This window comes from Heterodontus francisci, chromosome 28, assembly GCF_036365525.1.
Source record: "Heterodontus francisci isolate sHetFra1 chromosome 28, sHetFra1.hap1, whole genome shotgun sequence".
In the NCBI taxonomy this organism is placed as follows: domain Eukaryota; kingdom Metazoa; phylum Chordata; class Chondrichthyes; order Heterodontiformes; family Heterodontidae; genus Heterodontus; species Heterodontus francisci.
The window spans coordinates 63,880,661-63,895,774 of NC_090398.1; the positions used below are offsets into that span (position 1 = coordinate 63,880,661).

A 15,114-nucleotide genomic window follows, 5' to 3' on the forward strand; every position below is an offset into this window, starting at 1 on the left:
CAGCAGGAATTTCCACTGGGAGCACAAATTCACAAAATCTACCTTTTATATATCGATTCATTTTATTTGTCCTTCTGGAAGATTATTTTGAAGCAATTTAAACATCAACCCACAGCTCCATGACTGGGTCAATTATGAGGTCATCCTCTGACAGGTCATGTGACAGCTGGAGCCACAAGACATCAGAACTAGATTTGTGACTGGATTAAAACCCGGAATCCTGTCACAATGGTTTTTCAAATAAAGCTGTTGCTGTTTGAAAACACAGCAGTTAAACTTTCTGCCTGACCATGAGGGGAGCTAGGGAGAAATTTACAAAACTCAATCCTTCAACAAAATAGTTCAAAAATCATTCATATCGAAATCATGTGAGGATTCATCTGCAGTAGAGAAACAAGCAGAATACAGACAGTACAGAGGAGAGCTGAAAAAGGAAATGAGATCAGCAAGAGAATGTATGAGAAAAGATTAGCGGGTCACATAACTGGGAACACTGAAGTCTTTTACCAACATATGGACAGTCAATGAAAGGGTGGGTCAATAAGGAGATCCTGTGGAGGCAGAGGGTGTGGCTGAGATACTAATTAAGTACATTTCATCTGGCATCACAAAATGAGCGGATGCTGCAATTGTCACAGTAAAGGAGGAGGAAGTGAGAAAATTGGACGGAATGAAAATAGATAAAGCGGAGACAATTACAAGGTTGGCAGCTCTCACAGTAGAAAAGTCACCCAGTTTGAATGGGCTGCATCCTGGGTTGCTGAGGGAGGTAAGGTTGGAAATAGCGGAGACTCGAACCACAATCTTTCAATCCTCCTTGAATATGGGAATGATGCCAGAGGACTGGAGGAATCTCCTCAAGATTCCACATGAATCAGTGTCCATAATTCAACTTTACATATTTAAAACATGTTTACAAAAACAGTAGAAGTACTCTCATAACATAAAAGCAAAATACTGCAGATGCTGGAAATCTGAAACAAAAACAAAAAATGCTGGAAATACTCAGCAGGTCTGCAGCATCTGTGGAGAGAGAAGCAGAGTTAACGTTTCAGGTCAGTGATTAGGCACGCTACAACCTGCCGGACTGAACATTAAATTCAATCATTTCAGAGCATGACGGACCCCACCCCCCACACCCCCCCTACACACATTTTTATGTTTAGTTTTTTTTCTTTTTTCTTTTTTCTTTTTTATTTGGTTATTTTATTTCAGTTTTTTTTTAGTTTGGTTAGTTTGTTTCTACTGTGTCTACCCATTGTTTCTGTTTTAAAAAAATGTTTAATGTTTGTGCTCGGAGTGCTTTGTGCATTACAGTCAATTCACACCTTTTCTGTACTAACGCTTTGTCTTTCAGCACACCATTGAGCACTGTTCAGCACTGTTCGCCTTTGTTCCCTGCCCTTCTGGTCAGTTATTCTCTGTGACCTTGTCCAATCAACACCTCTTTTGTTATCTCTTGCCCCACCCCCAGCTTTACTTGCTTAAAACCTTTTCATTTATAATATTTGTCAGCTGTGATGAAGGGTAACTGACTTGAAATGTTAACTCTGCTTCTCTCTCTACACAGATGCTGCCAAAACCTGCTGAGTATTTCCAGCATTTCCTGCTTTTACTCTCATAGCACAGTTAACCTGTTTTTTCTCTCTCTGTTCTTATTCTGTCTCAGTGTTTGGATCTCTCACTGTTTGGATTGAGAATTGAGCTTGTATCAGTCCTGTGATGTACAGATCTGCTGAGTATTCCCAGCATTTTCTGTTTTTCCTTCATTTCAGATCAGAATTTCTTATTGAAACACGGGGAATGCTGTTTCAACTGCTCCGGGGATACCTTCATGAGTTGCTGAAACATTCTAATTCCCATTCCCACACGGAACGAAGCCAGGCAGGAGGAGATACCTGTGACTCAATGATCAGACATTGCAGCTCATGAAGTGTGTTTTCTGATGGTCTATGGGTTCCTGTGTGAAGTTGACACGGGTTTGGTTTTTCTCCCTTACACTTTGACCCTTCAGTTAGTTCTTTGTGTTTAGCTGTTTCAGGTGATGTTACTGAGTCAGGAATGTTGGTCAGGACAGTGCGAGAATTCCCTGTGATTCTTTCAATAGCGCTGGGGAATCTTTAACATCCACCAACAGGGCCTAATTTAATTGTCACTTCAAAAACCTGCTGGCAATTATTGCTCAGGATTACACTGAGCTGGGACACTAAGGATATTCAATTAATGAAATCAGTACTTTCAACTGAGAGCAATAGTCCCTCCCACATCCTGATACCTTAGGATTTCTGAACTTTAATTACTGCTTCATTCCTTGGTTTGTGGGCTGGTTCACCACCTGCAGACATGTGAGGCACTCACAGGCACTGGTAATCTCTAGGCTTAGAGTCAGAGAATCATAGACAGGTTACAGCACAGAAGGAGGCCATTCAGCCCTTTGTGTCCATGCCAGCTCTCTGCAAGAACAAGCCAGCTAGTCACACTCCCCCGCCTTTGCCTGTAACCCTGCATTTTCTTTTCTTCAGATAATTATTAAATTCTCTTTCAAAAGTCAGGATTGAATCTGCCTCCACCACACTGTCAGGCAGTGCAATCCAGATCCTAACCAGTCGCTGCATAAAAAAGTTTTTCCTCATGTTGCCTCTGGTTCTTTGGCCTTTCACCTTAAATCTGTGCCCTCTGGTTCTTGACACTTCTGCCAATGGGAATAGTTTCTCCCTATCTACTCTGTCCAAACCCTTCATGATTTTGAACACCTCTATCAAATCTCATCTCAACCTTCTCTTCCCAAAGAAGAACAACTCCAGATTCTCCAAAATAGTAGAAGGCTTTCTATTTCTACTGGAAAATGGGCAGAGAGAAAGAGTATCAGACAGAGTTCACAAGAGAGAGAAAAAATTGGGTATGTGTCTGTGAGAGAGAGCAAGACAGAGGGAGGGAGAGTAACTGTCTGTGTGTGAGAGAGAACACAACCCAGTCCCAATATAATTGTTCTTTCTTGATACTATTCGATAAACTCAGACCCTACCCAGATACCGACAGCTTCTCTCCCTCAATGCTGTTCCCCGCCCTGACTGTACAGAAATCCCCTCTCATAGCAGCACATTAACACTGGTCTCACTGCTTTTCCTTGCCCTGATGGTGCAGAAATCCCCTCTCATAGTTGCACATTAACACTAGTCTCACTGCTGTTCCATTCCCTGACTGCACAGAAATCCCCTCTCATAGCTGCACATTAACACTGGTCTCACTGCTGTTCCCTGCCCTGACTGTACAGAAATCCCCTCTCATAGCTGCACATTAACACTGGTCTCACTGCTGTTTCATTCCATGACTGTACAGAAATCCCCTCTCATAGCTGCACATTAACACTGGTCTCACTGCTGTTCCCTGCTCTGACAGTACAGAAGTCCCCTCTCACAGCTGCACATGAACACTGGTCTCACTGCTGTTCCATTCCCTGACTGTACAGAAATCCCCTCTCATAGCTGCACATTAACACTGGTCTCACTGCTGTTCCCTGCCCTGACTGTACAAAAGTCCCCTCTCATAGCTGCACATTAACACTGATCTCACTGCTGTTCCCTGCCCTGACTGTACAAAAGTCCCCTCTCATAGCTGCACATTAACACTGGTCTCACTGCTGTTCCCTGCTCTGACTGTACAAAAGTCCCCTCTCATCGCTGCACATTAACACTGGTCTCACTGCTGTTCCATTCCCTGACTGTACAGAAATACCGTCTCATAGCTGCACATTAACACTGGTCTCACTGCTGTTCCCTGCCCTGACTGTACAAAAATCCCCTCCCATAGCTGCACATTAACACTGGTCTCACTGCTGTTCCCTGCTCTGACAGTACAGAAATCCCCTTTCATAGCTGCACATTAACACTGGTCTCACTGCTGTTCCCTGCTCTGACTGTACAGAAATCCCCTCTCATAGCTGCACATTAACACTGGTCTCACTGCTGTTCCCTGCTCTGACTGTACAGAAATCCCCTCTCATAGCTGCACATTAACACTGGTCTCACTGCTGTTCCCTGCTCTGACTGTACAGAAATCCCCTCTCATAGCTGCACATTAACACTGGTCTCACTGCTGTTCCCTGCCCTGACTGTACAAAAGTCCCCTCTCATAGCTGCACATTAACACTGGTCTCACTGCTGTTCCCTGCCCTGACTGTACAAAAGTCCCCTCTCATAGCTGCACATTAACACTGGTCTCACTGCTGTTCCCTGCTCTGACTGTACAGAAATCCCCTCTCATAGCTGCACATTAACACTGGTCTCACTGCTGTTCCCTGCTCTGACTGTACAGAAATCCCCTCTCATAGCTGCACATTAACACTGGTCTCACTGCTGTTCCCTGCTCTGACTGTACAGAAGTCCCCTCTCATAGCTGCACATTAACACTGGTCTCACTGCTGTTCCCTGCTCTGACTGTATAGAAATCCCCTCTCATAGCTGCACATTAACACTGGTCTTACTGCTGTTCCCTGCTCTGACTGTACAGAAATCTCCTCTCATAGCTGCACATTAACACTGGTCTCACTGCTGTTCCCTGCTCTGACTGTACAGAAATCCCCTCTCACAGCTGCGCATTAACACTGGTCTCACTGCTGTTCCCTGCTCTGACTGTACAGAAATCCCCTCTCATAGCTGCACATTAACACTGGTCTCACTGCTGTTCCCTGCTCTGACTGTGCAGAAATCCCCTCTCATAGCTGCACATTAACACTGGTCTCACTGCTGTTCCCTGCTCTGACTGTACAGAAATCCCCTCTCATCGCTGCACACTAACACTGGTCTCAGGTGAATTTTGAGTGGTCATTAAATGATCCGACAATGGCGTGGCCTCGGTTAATAGCTGTTTGAAGCCGGATATGTTTTAAATTCCATCGGCTCATCCCAAAAACCGACCTTTAAACAAGTCAAAACACTGGAAACACACGATGGCTCATTCAATGTCTATGGAGAGAACAAAGACGTTTACTGTTGGGGTTTGGACAATGAAGAGAAACATAGGAACTTGACGAGGACATTCAGCCTTTCGAGTCTGTTCCACCATTCAATTAGATATTTGCTGATCTGTATATTAACACCATTTGTCTGCTTGTTTCTGTCACACTTGGTACCTTACCTAACTCAAATCTATCATTTGTCAGAAATAAATAAGGAAACTGATTCATCGAATTTCTTAAAAGCAAAATACTGCGGATGCTGGAAATCTGAAATAAAAACTGAAAGTGCTGACAAGACTCAGCAGGTCTGGCAGCATCTGTGGAGAGAGAAGCAGAGTTAACGTTTCAGGTCAGTGACCCTTCTTCAGAACTGGCAAATATTAGAAATGTAAAAGATTATAAGCAAGTAAAGCGGGGGTGGGGCAAGAGATGACAAAGGAGAAGGTGTAGATAGGACAAGGCCACAGAATAGTTGACCAGAAAAAGGCAAACAATATGTTAATGGTGTGCTGAAAGACAAAGCATTAGTGCAGATAGGGTGTTAATGGACTGAAAAACTAAACAGCCACAATCACAAACATGAAAAAAACAGTGGGTAGGCACAGTAGAAACAAACTGAACAAACTAAAATAAAGTTTTCTTTTTTACTTTGTCAATGTCTTTGTATATATTGTGGATCCTTCTTCAGACTGTCTTCTTTCACAATGTAGTTCTGACCTCTGGTGATGTTGATCGTAATCAGCTTCAACTTGCTGATAGTTTTGGAACTGAGCAGATTTTCTTTGCTTGATTCTGCAACATGGAACTCAGTCTGACATGTGGACCCCTGGGAGGACTTAAAAGTAACTTGGATGATCCCTAGGACTGGTGGAGGAGTATCTGATCCATGGGAGAAGATTTTAGATATCAGCTTGTTCAATTACAGTTTCTGTTTTCTCTGTTGCTTGTGGAATGTCGGAGCATCCATTATGTTGATCATTGCTCCGAGTCAATTACTGCAGATATTGTCGAATTACCTCTGAACACATCACACATGGGCAGGTGTCGGGACTTGTGGTCGCGAGCAACAAAAATCTTCTCTCGTGCTGCAAATATGTAATCTTCCTTCTGGCATTTAAATCTATGAATGTTTCCTGCAGGCTTCGATCAGCATACTGTAGTGAAATGTCCCATTTTTCTGCAGACTTGACACTTCTTCCCTCTCGAAGGACAAGTTTTGTAATAAGGATCCTCACCACTGCAATGATTGGATGTTTGAATGTGATTGTGATTTCTGTCTTGGTCTTCCTTGACCTTGCTCTGGGTTTCCTCTGTGTCCTTGTGTTTTGTGTGTTTCTCAGGGGAATCTCGTCGTCACGTTATTTGCCTCTTTCTCAGACTTCTGAGTCTCATCATGTAGTGGTCAAGAGTCTCGCACCATATTGTTTTGCTTGCCTGAAACATAAATTTCAGAGTGAGGATTTGCCCTTGCTTAAAAATATCTTGTTAGAAAATGCATCGCAACATCATAATCATTATCGGTTCCAGTGTCTCTGAGTGTATTGAAGGTATTGTCAACTTTTGGTCCAGCAGAGTGCAGGAGTAACGCTCTCTTTCTTCGGGGTGTATTGATAGCGAGTGCCATCATTAGGAGTTCAAGTCTTGTGAGCCATTTGCTCCAGTATGGCCCTGGGTTGCTGTCTATCTCTGTAAAGGCTGGAAAGACTGGCTGTTGTTGTGCACACATGATGATTGTTATTTACTTAAATCTAGAATTGTCAATGTAAGTCTTCTGTATGTCCCTGGTTGTCTGTGTGATTACGTCTTTTTAATCCACAATGTCAGAAAAATATAGTGTTGTGCTGTGTTCTTACGTCTACATTAAATGATGACCCCAGGCTTTATATTCAGATTCAATACAAACAGTATTTATTGTCTTTCTTATCTACATGGCATGATCACAGGTCCCAGGTCTTTTTCTCATTTTTTTTATTTATTTTTTTATTTCCAAAATATACTTTATTCATAAAAATCTGTAAAAATTACATTGCCAAACAGTTTCCAAACAGCACAAAAAAATACAAACATTGCAAAAGAGATCAGTTTCTTTCAATAATGTCACGAGTTTCTTCCCAACCCTTCCGTTTCACAATTGTCATGTCAATTACAGTTTTACATTTCCAGCAATTGAGAATATTAACGATACAGTTCGAGGGGCTTCCCATGGTTCCAGCCCCTCAGTCCAGCTTGGTGGGGGAACCTTACACTGTGGTCTTTCCCCATTGAGCCTTTGCTGCGGCTGCCCCAAGCTTTAGTGCGTCCCTCAGCACGCAGTCCTGGACCTTGGAATGTGCCAGTCTGCAACATTCGGTGGTGGACAACTCTTTGCGCTGGAAGACCAGCAAGTTTCGGGCAGACCAAAGGGCGTCTTTCACCGAATTGATAGTCCTCCAGCAGCAGTTGATGTTTGTCTCGGTGTGCGTCCCTGGGAACAGCCCGTAGAGCACAGACTCCTGTGTTACAGAGCTGCTTGGGATGAACCTTGACAAAAACCACTGCATCTCTTTCCACACCTGCTTTGCAAAGGCACATTCCAGGAATAGGTGGGCGACCGTCTCTTCCCCACCACAGAAAACGCGGGGGTACTGTGCGGATGGGGCGAGACTTCGGGTGTGCATGAAGGATCTGACGGGGAGGGCCCTTCTCACCACCAGCCAAGCTACGTCTTGGTGCTTGTTTGAAAGTTCTGGTGATGAGGCATTCCGCCAAATGACTTTGACGGTCTGCTCTGGGAACCATCCGACAGGATCCACCGTTTCCTTTTCCCGTAGGGCCTTGAGGACATTCCGTGCAGACCACTGCCTGATGGACCGGTGGTCAAAGGTGTTTTTCCGCAGAAACTGCTCCACGAAGGATAGGTGGTACGGCGCCGCCCAACTGCACGGAGCGTTCCGCGGCAATGTGACCAGGCCCATCCTTCGCAACACCGGGGACAGGTAGAACCTCAACACGCAGTGACACTTGGAGTTTGCGTACTGGGGCTCGACACATAGCTTGATGCAGCCGCACACGAAGGTGGTCATCAGGATGAGGGCCACGTTGGGTACATTTTTCCCGCCCATGTCCAGAGATTTGAACATCGTGTCCCTGCGGACCCGGTCCATTTTAGATCCCCAGAGGAAGCGGAAAATGGCTCGGGTGACTGCCACGGCGCAGGAGTGGGGTATGGGCCAGACCTGCACCACGTAGAGCAACAACGTGAGCGCCTCGCACCTGATGACCAGGTTCTTACCCACAATGGAGAGAGATCGCTGCCATTTTCTCATTGGTGTGTGTGTGCTCTCCACAAGCCATGTGTAGAATGTGTCTCTCAAAATGGTGTCTCCTTATATATGTATGATGATGTCATCTGTTGCATCAGTGGCTTGGTCTCTTAAAGGTACAGTTTCTTAAAGGTGAAGTCACCATTACACAACATTGCAAGCAATGAGTCAGCCCCGCTCGATAGAGTGTCAGGAATGAAGGTCAGAGGAGCAGACCAGGCTGGAAACACATAAAGAACGAGGGGCAGCCAATGTGAAAAACAGGGAATAAACAACATGGCATGGGTGGTGTTTACAATACCTCGAATCTCGGGTTGATTCTCTTCCAGGTCAGAGGGAATTCTAGTAACATGATGTCTATGGAATCACAGAATGACGAACAAAGAGACCATTTGGTCCATCATGCCAGTGTTGTCTCTTTGGTAGAGACAAATTACAATTAGTCCTGCTGCGTGGCTTTTTCCTGTAATCCTGTACATTTTCCCTTCCAGCATCTATCCATATCCCATTTGAAAGTTACGATTGAATCTGCTTTCATCTCCCAATCAGGCAGTGCATTCCAGATCACAACACATTACTGTGTAACAAATGGTTCTTCATGTCACCTCTAGTTCTTTTGCCAATCACCTGATATCTGTGTCCTCTGCTTACTGACCCTTTTGCCACAGGAAACAGTTTCTCCTGATTGAAAGTGTTGAGAACCATCATGATTTTGAACACCTCGGACAAATCTCTTCTGAACTTTCTCTGCTCCAAGAAGAACAACCTCAGCTTCTCCAATCTCTCCACATAACAGAAATCCTTCACCCCTGGTATCATTGCAGCAAATCTCTTCTGTTCATTTCTTGCCCCAGAAATAATTGAAATGAAATGTTTCTAAGAAAATGCATGAACTAAATAAAAAGGAGAGAGAAATAAATGCTGAGCAAAATGGATATCAATGTTTGGAAGGTAAAAAGAGCAAAGAGATCGAAATTTTATTATCGAGGAGTGAGAGGAATAAATAACACTTTGGAGATTTTGTCAGTGGATTTACTGATAAATTTGGGAATTGAGAGGAAGCTGGTTCATGGAGAAAAAACTGCCAACCCGGGGGTGGAGCCGACAACTGCATCCGTCCAATAAGAGACAGAGTAGAAGTGACAGTTCAGTCAGTGGAACAGGACACTTTTAATCTCAGGATTATGGGTTGGATGATCCACTGTGGGTGCCCGTGAAATTCCACAGGAGCTAATACAACACCTTGCTGTCAGTGGCTCCTAGGTCAACGGGTGTGATTCTTGTTTAAGGAGTGTGATTAATGAAAGTGTGAGCGACCCCAGGTTCAAATCACCAATGAGCTCTTGCATTTTTAGTTTCATGTTACTGATTGGTGTCAGCCTTACGGAGCTGGCTTGAGGACCAGAGAACTGGATTCAAAGAGCTTGTCGACAAAATTGAAATTTACACAATGTACACAGAGCCAAGTGAGAATATAAAGTTGTCGCAGTAATTGAGACCTGACTCCAAAAACAGCAGGACTGGGTTCTGGAATGGACTGGAATGGAATTCTTCAGTGTTTCTGTTGTTTGGCTTGCATTGACTCATCGATGTTCTTGTTTTTCACTTTGTCGATGCCTATGAATAATTGTGGATCCTTCTTCAGAGTGTCTTCTTTCACCAGGTAGTTCTTACCTCTGATGATGTTGATTGTAATCAGCTTCAATTTGCTGATAGTTTTGGAACTGAGCAGATTTCCTTTGCTTGAGTCTACAACATGGAACTCAGTCTTACATGTGGACCCATGGGAGGATTTGAATGCCACCCCTGCGTTGGAGTTGCCTCCATCCAATAAGAGACCGAGTAGAAGTGACAGTTCTGTCAGTCGAAGATGAGATTTTTAATGGCAGGGCTGTGAGTTTGAGTCAAAAACAAGAAATGCTGGAATCACTCAGCAGGTCTGGCAGCATCTGTGGAAAGAGAAGCAGAGTTAACGTTTCGGGTCAGTGACCCTTCTTTGGAACTGACAAATATTAGAAAAGTCACAGATTATAAGCAAGTGAGGTGGGGGTGGGGCAAGAGATAACAAAGGAGAAGGTGCAGTTAGGACCAGGCCACATAGCTGACCAAAAGGTCACGGAGCAAAGGCAAACAATATGTTATTGGTGTGTTGAAGGACAAAGCATTAGTACAGATTAGGTGTGAATACACTGAATATTGAACAGCAGCAAGTGCAAACCTGAAAAAAAACCTGAACAAAAACAGTGGGTAAGCAAACTGAACAAACTAAGATGAAATGAAATAAATGCAAAAAAAGATTGTAAAAAATGTAAAAAAGAACGTTAAAAAAAAGGAAGAAAATACAACTAAAAATGAAGGTAAAATGGGGGGCTGTCATGCTCTGAAATTATTGAACTCAATGTTCAGTCCGGCAGGCTGTAGTGTGCCTAATCGGTAGATGAGATGCTGTTCCTCGAGCTTGCGTTGATGTTCACTGGAACAGTGCAGCAATCCCAGGACAGAGATGTGAGCTTGAGAGCAGGGGGGAGTGTTGAAATGGCAAGCAACCGGAAGCTCAGGGTCCTGCTTGCGGACTGAGCGGAGATGTTCCGCAAAGCGGTCACCCAGTCTGCGCTTGGTCTCCCCAATGCAGAGGAGACCACACTGTGAGCAGCGAATACAGTATACTACATTGAAAGAAGTACAAGTAAATCGCTGCTTCACCTGAAAGGAGTGTTTGGGGCCTGGGATAGTGGGGAGAGAGGAGGTAAATGGGCAGGTATTACACCTCCTGCGATTGCAGGGGAAGGTGCCCTGGAACGGGGACGAGGTGGTGGGGGTAATGGAGGAGTGGACCAGGGTGTCGTGGAGGGAATGATCCCTTCGGAATGCTGACAGGGGAAGGGAGGGGAAGATGCGACTGGTAGTGGCATCACGCTGGAGGTGGCGAAAATGGCGGAGGATGATCCTTTGGCTATGGAGGCTGGTGGGATGAAAAGTGAGGACAAGGGGAACCCTGTCACGGTTCTGGGAGGGAGGGGAAGGGGTGAGGGTAGAGGGGCGGGGAATGGGTCGGACACGGTTGAGGGCCCTGTCAACCACAGTGGGGGGAAATCCTCGGTTGAGGAAAAAGGAGGTCATATCAGAAGCACCGTCATGGAAGGTAGCATCATCAGAGCAGATGCGTCGGAGACGGAGAAACTGGGAGAATGGAATGGAGTCCTTACAGGAGGTAGGGTGTGAAGAAGTGTAGTCGAGGTAGCTGTGGGAGTCGGTGGGCTTATAATGGATATTGTTAGACAACCTATTCCCAGAGATGGAGACAGAGAAGTCGAGGAAGGGAAGGGAAGTGTCAGAGATGGACCATGTGAAGGTGAGAGAAGGGTGGAAATTGGAAGCAAAGTTGATAAAGTTTTCTAGTTCGGGGCGGGAGCAGGAAACGGCACCGATACAGTCATCAATGTACCGGAAAAAGAGTTGGGGGAGGGGGCCTGAGTAGGACTGGAACAAAGAATGCTCGACATATCCCACAAAATGACAGGCATAACTAGGACCCATGCGGGTACCCATAGCGACACCTTTTACTTGAAGGAAGTGCGTGGAGTTGAAGGAGAAGTTGTTCAATGTGAGAACATTGTCCCCCTCTGAACTTGAGGCACTCCGTTCTCTCAGGTCTAACCCCGACATGGTCATCAAACCTGCAGACAAGGGTGGTGCTGTTGTTGTATGGCGTACCGACCTCTACCTTGCAGAAGCTCAACGCCAACTCACAGACACCTCTTCCTACCTCCCTCTGGACCATGACCCAACCACCGAACATCAAGCCACCGTCCAAAGGACTGTCAGTGACCTCATCTCCTCTGGAGATCTGTCCTCTACGGCTTCCAACCTCATAGTCCCACAACCCCGGACAGCCCGCTTCTACCTCGTTCACAAAATCCGTGACTCTTCTGACGCCCTACGTCATTTTGACAATTTCCAGTTTCCTGGTCCCAACCGCCTCCTCTTCACTATGGACGTCCAATCGCTCCACACCTCCATCCCCCACCAGGATGATTTGAGGGCTCTCCGCTTCTTCCTGGAACAGAGGCCCAACCAGTCCCCATCCACCACCACCCTCCTCCGCCTGCATGAACTTGTTCTCACATTGAACAACTTCTCCTTCAACTCCACGCACTTCCTTCAAGTAAAAGGTGTCGCTATGGGTACCCACATGGGTCCTAGTTATGCCTGTCTTTTCGTGGGATATGTCGAGCATTCTTTGTTCCAGTCCTACTCAGGCCCCCTCCCCCAACTCTTTTTCCGGTACATTGATGACTGTATCGGTGCCGTTTCCTGCTCCCGCCCCGAACTAGAAAACTTTATCAACTTTGCTTCCAATTTCCACCCTTCTCTCACCTTCACATGGTCCATCTCTGACACTTCTCTTCCTCGACTTCTCTGTCTCCATCTCTGGGAATAGGTTGTCTACCAATATCCATTATCAGCCCACCGACTCCCACAGCTACCTCGACTACACTTCTTCACACCCTACCTCCTGTAAGGACTCCATTCCATTCTCCCAGTTTCTCCGTCTCCGACGCATCTGCTCTGATGATGCTACCTTCCATGACGGTGCTTCTGATATGACCTCCTTTTTCCTCAAACGAGGATTTCCCCCCACTGTGGTTGACAGGGCCCTCAACCGTGTCCGACCCATTCCCCGCACCTCTCCCCTCACCCCTTCCCCTCTCTCCCAGAACCGTGACAGGGTTCCCCTTGTCCTCACTTTTCATCCCACCAGCCTCCATATCCAAAGGATCATCCTCCGCCATTTTCGCCACCTCCAGCGTGATGCCACTACCAGTCGCATCTTCCCCTCCCTTCCCCTGTCAGCATTCCGAAGGGATCGTTCCCTCCGCGACACCCTGGTCCACTCCTCCATTACCCCCACCACCTCGTCCCCGTCCCAGGGCACCTTCCCCTGCAATCGCAGGAGGTGTAATACCTGCCCATTTACCTCCTCTCTCCTCACTATCCCAGGCCCCAAACACTCCTTTCAGGTGAAGCAGCGATTTACTTGTACTTCTTTCAATGTAGTATAATGTATTCGCTGCTCACAGTGTGGTCTCCACTACATTGGGGAGACCAAGCGCAGATTGGGTGACCGCTTTGCGGAACATCTCCGCTCAGTCCGCAAGCGGGACCCTGAGCTTCCGGTTGCTTGCCATTTCAACACACCCCCCTCCTCTCATGCTCACATCTCTGTCCTGGGATTGCTGCAGTGTTCCAGTGAACATCAACGCAAGCTCGAGGAACAGCATCTCATCTACCGATTAGGCACACTACAGCCTGCCGGACTGAACATTGAGTTCAATAATTTCAGAGCATGACAGCCCCCCATTTTACTTTCATTTTTAGTTATTTTCTCTTCCTTTTTTTTTACATTCTTTTTTACATTTTTTACAATCTTTTTTTGCATTTATTTCATTTCATCTTAGTTTGTTCAGTTTGCTCACCCACTGTTTTTTTTCAGGTTTTTTTTTCAGGTTTGCACTTGCTGCTGTCCAACATTCAGTGTATTCACACCTAATCTGTACTAATGCTTTGTCTTTCAACACACCATTAACATATTGTTTGCCTTTGCTCCGTGACCTTTTGGTCAGCTATGTGGCCTGGTCCTAACTGCACCTTCTCCTTTGTTATCTCTTGCCCCACCCCCACCTCACTTGCTTATAATCAGTGACTTTTCTCATATTTGTCAGTTCCGAAGAAGGGTCACTGACCCGAAACGTTAACTCTGCTTCTCTTTCCACAGATGCTGCCAGACCTGCTGAGTGATTCCAGCATTTCTTGTTTTTGTTTCAGATTTCCAGCATCCGCAGTATTTTGCTTTTATTTTTGTGAGTTTGAGTGCCATTTTCTTTTTCCCTTTTTTAAGGCTTCATGAGCAGAGAGTACAGGGAGTGTTTGAAATGAGCAAGTCTCGCTTTGATTCAGGACTCTTACCTCTCTGCAGCATCTCACTGTGAAAGATTGAATTTGATCTCATTTCATTCTCAGCTCGGGGTCTGTGCGGCTCAGTGCCACTTCTGGCTGTCTCCCGCTTCACAATCCATCAGTACTGAGAAAGCAATGGGGAATATTACTCACATGTTGTGTTCTTTAATTTTTTGGAAAACTTGAATGTATGTATTTTCTTCCAAAACAAGGACACCAAGCCGTTGTTACTGTAGGGCTGAAATAGCTCAGTTGGGAGAGCGTTAAACTGACGATCGAAAGGTCGCTGGTTCAATCCCGGGTTTCAGCAATTTTGCTTCCTTTTGCGTCCCTTGCCTTGGTTCTGATTTTCCGGTTGCACAATTTACTTTGAAATTATTTACCAAGCACCAGTGGATTGAATTTGAGAAACAACACAGAGCATTTTACAGCACAGAAGGTGGTCATTTGGCCTATCACGTCTATGCTGGCTCTCCCCGGAGCAATCTAGTCAGTTCCACTCACCAGCTCGATCCCTTTCCTCATGCAAGTTTCTTTCCTTCGAGTATCCATCCAATTTCCTTTTCAAATCATTGATTGTCTCTGCTTCCACCACACTCGTGGGCCAAGACATTGCCACCCACAACATAAAAAATTCCACCTCATCAAGGATGGGAAATACTTACATCTTCGATATTTGCTTATTCTCTATTTCTATGAGAATAGACTGGCAGTCAACATGAAAGGAAACCCAAAAATCTTCGAGCAGCATGTAAATGATAAGTGGGTAGTAAGAGGTTGAGTCGGGCCTATTAGGGACAAAAAGGATAATATAAACTTACAGGTGCAGGGCAATGTTAATCTACTTAATGAGTACTTTGTATCAGTGATCACTAAGGAAGTGGAATTTGACAAAAT

At 45.5% G+C, this 15,114-nt stretch overlaps 1 non-coding gene across 1 annotated transcript; it reads left to right on the forward strand.

Moving 5' to 3' along the window:
• The first annotated feature begins 14,454 nt into the window (after positions 1–14,454).
• trnav-gac (transfer RNA valine (anticodon GAC)) lies at positions 14,455–14,527 on the forward strand. The gene has a single exon. It is a non-coding gene; the product is annotated as a tRNA-Val (tRNA).
• The last annotated feature ends 587 nt before the right edge of the window (positions 14,528–15,114 follow it).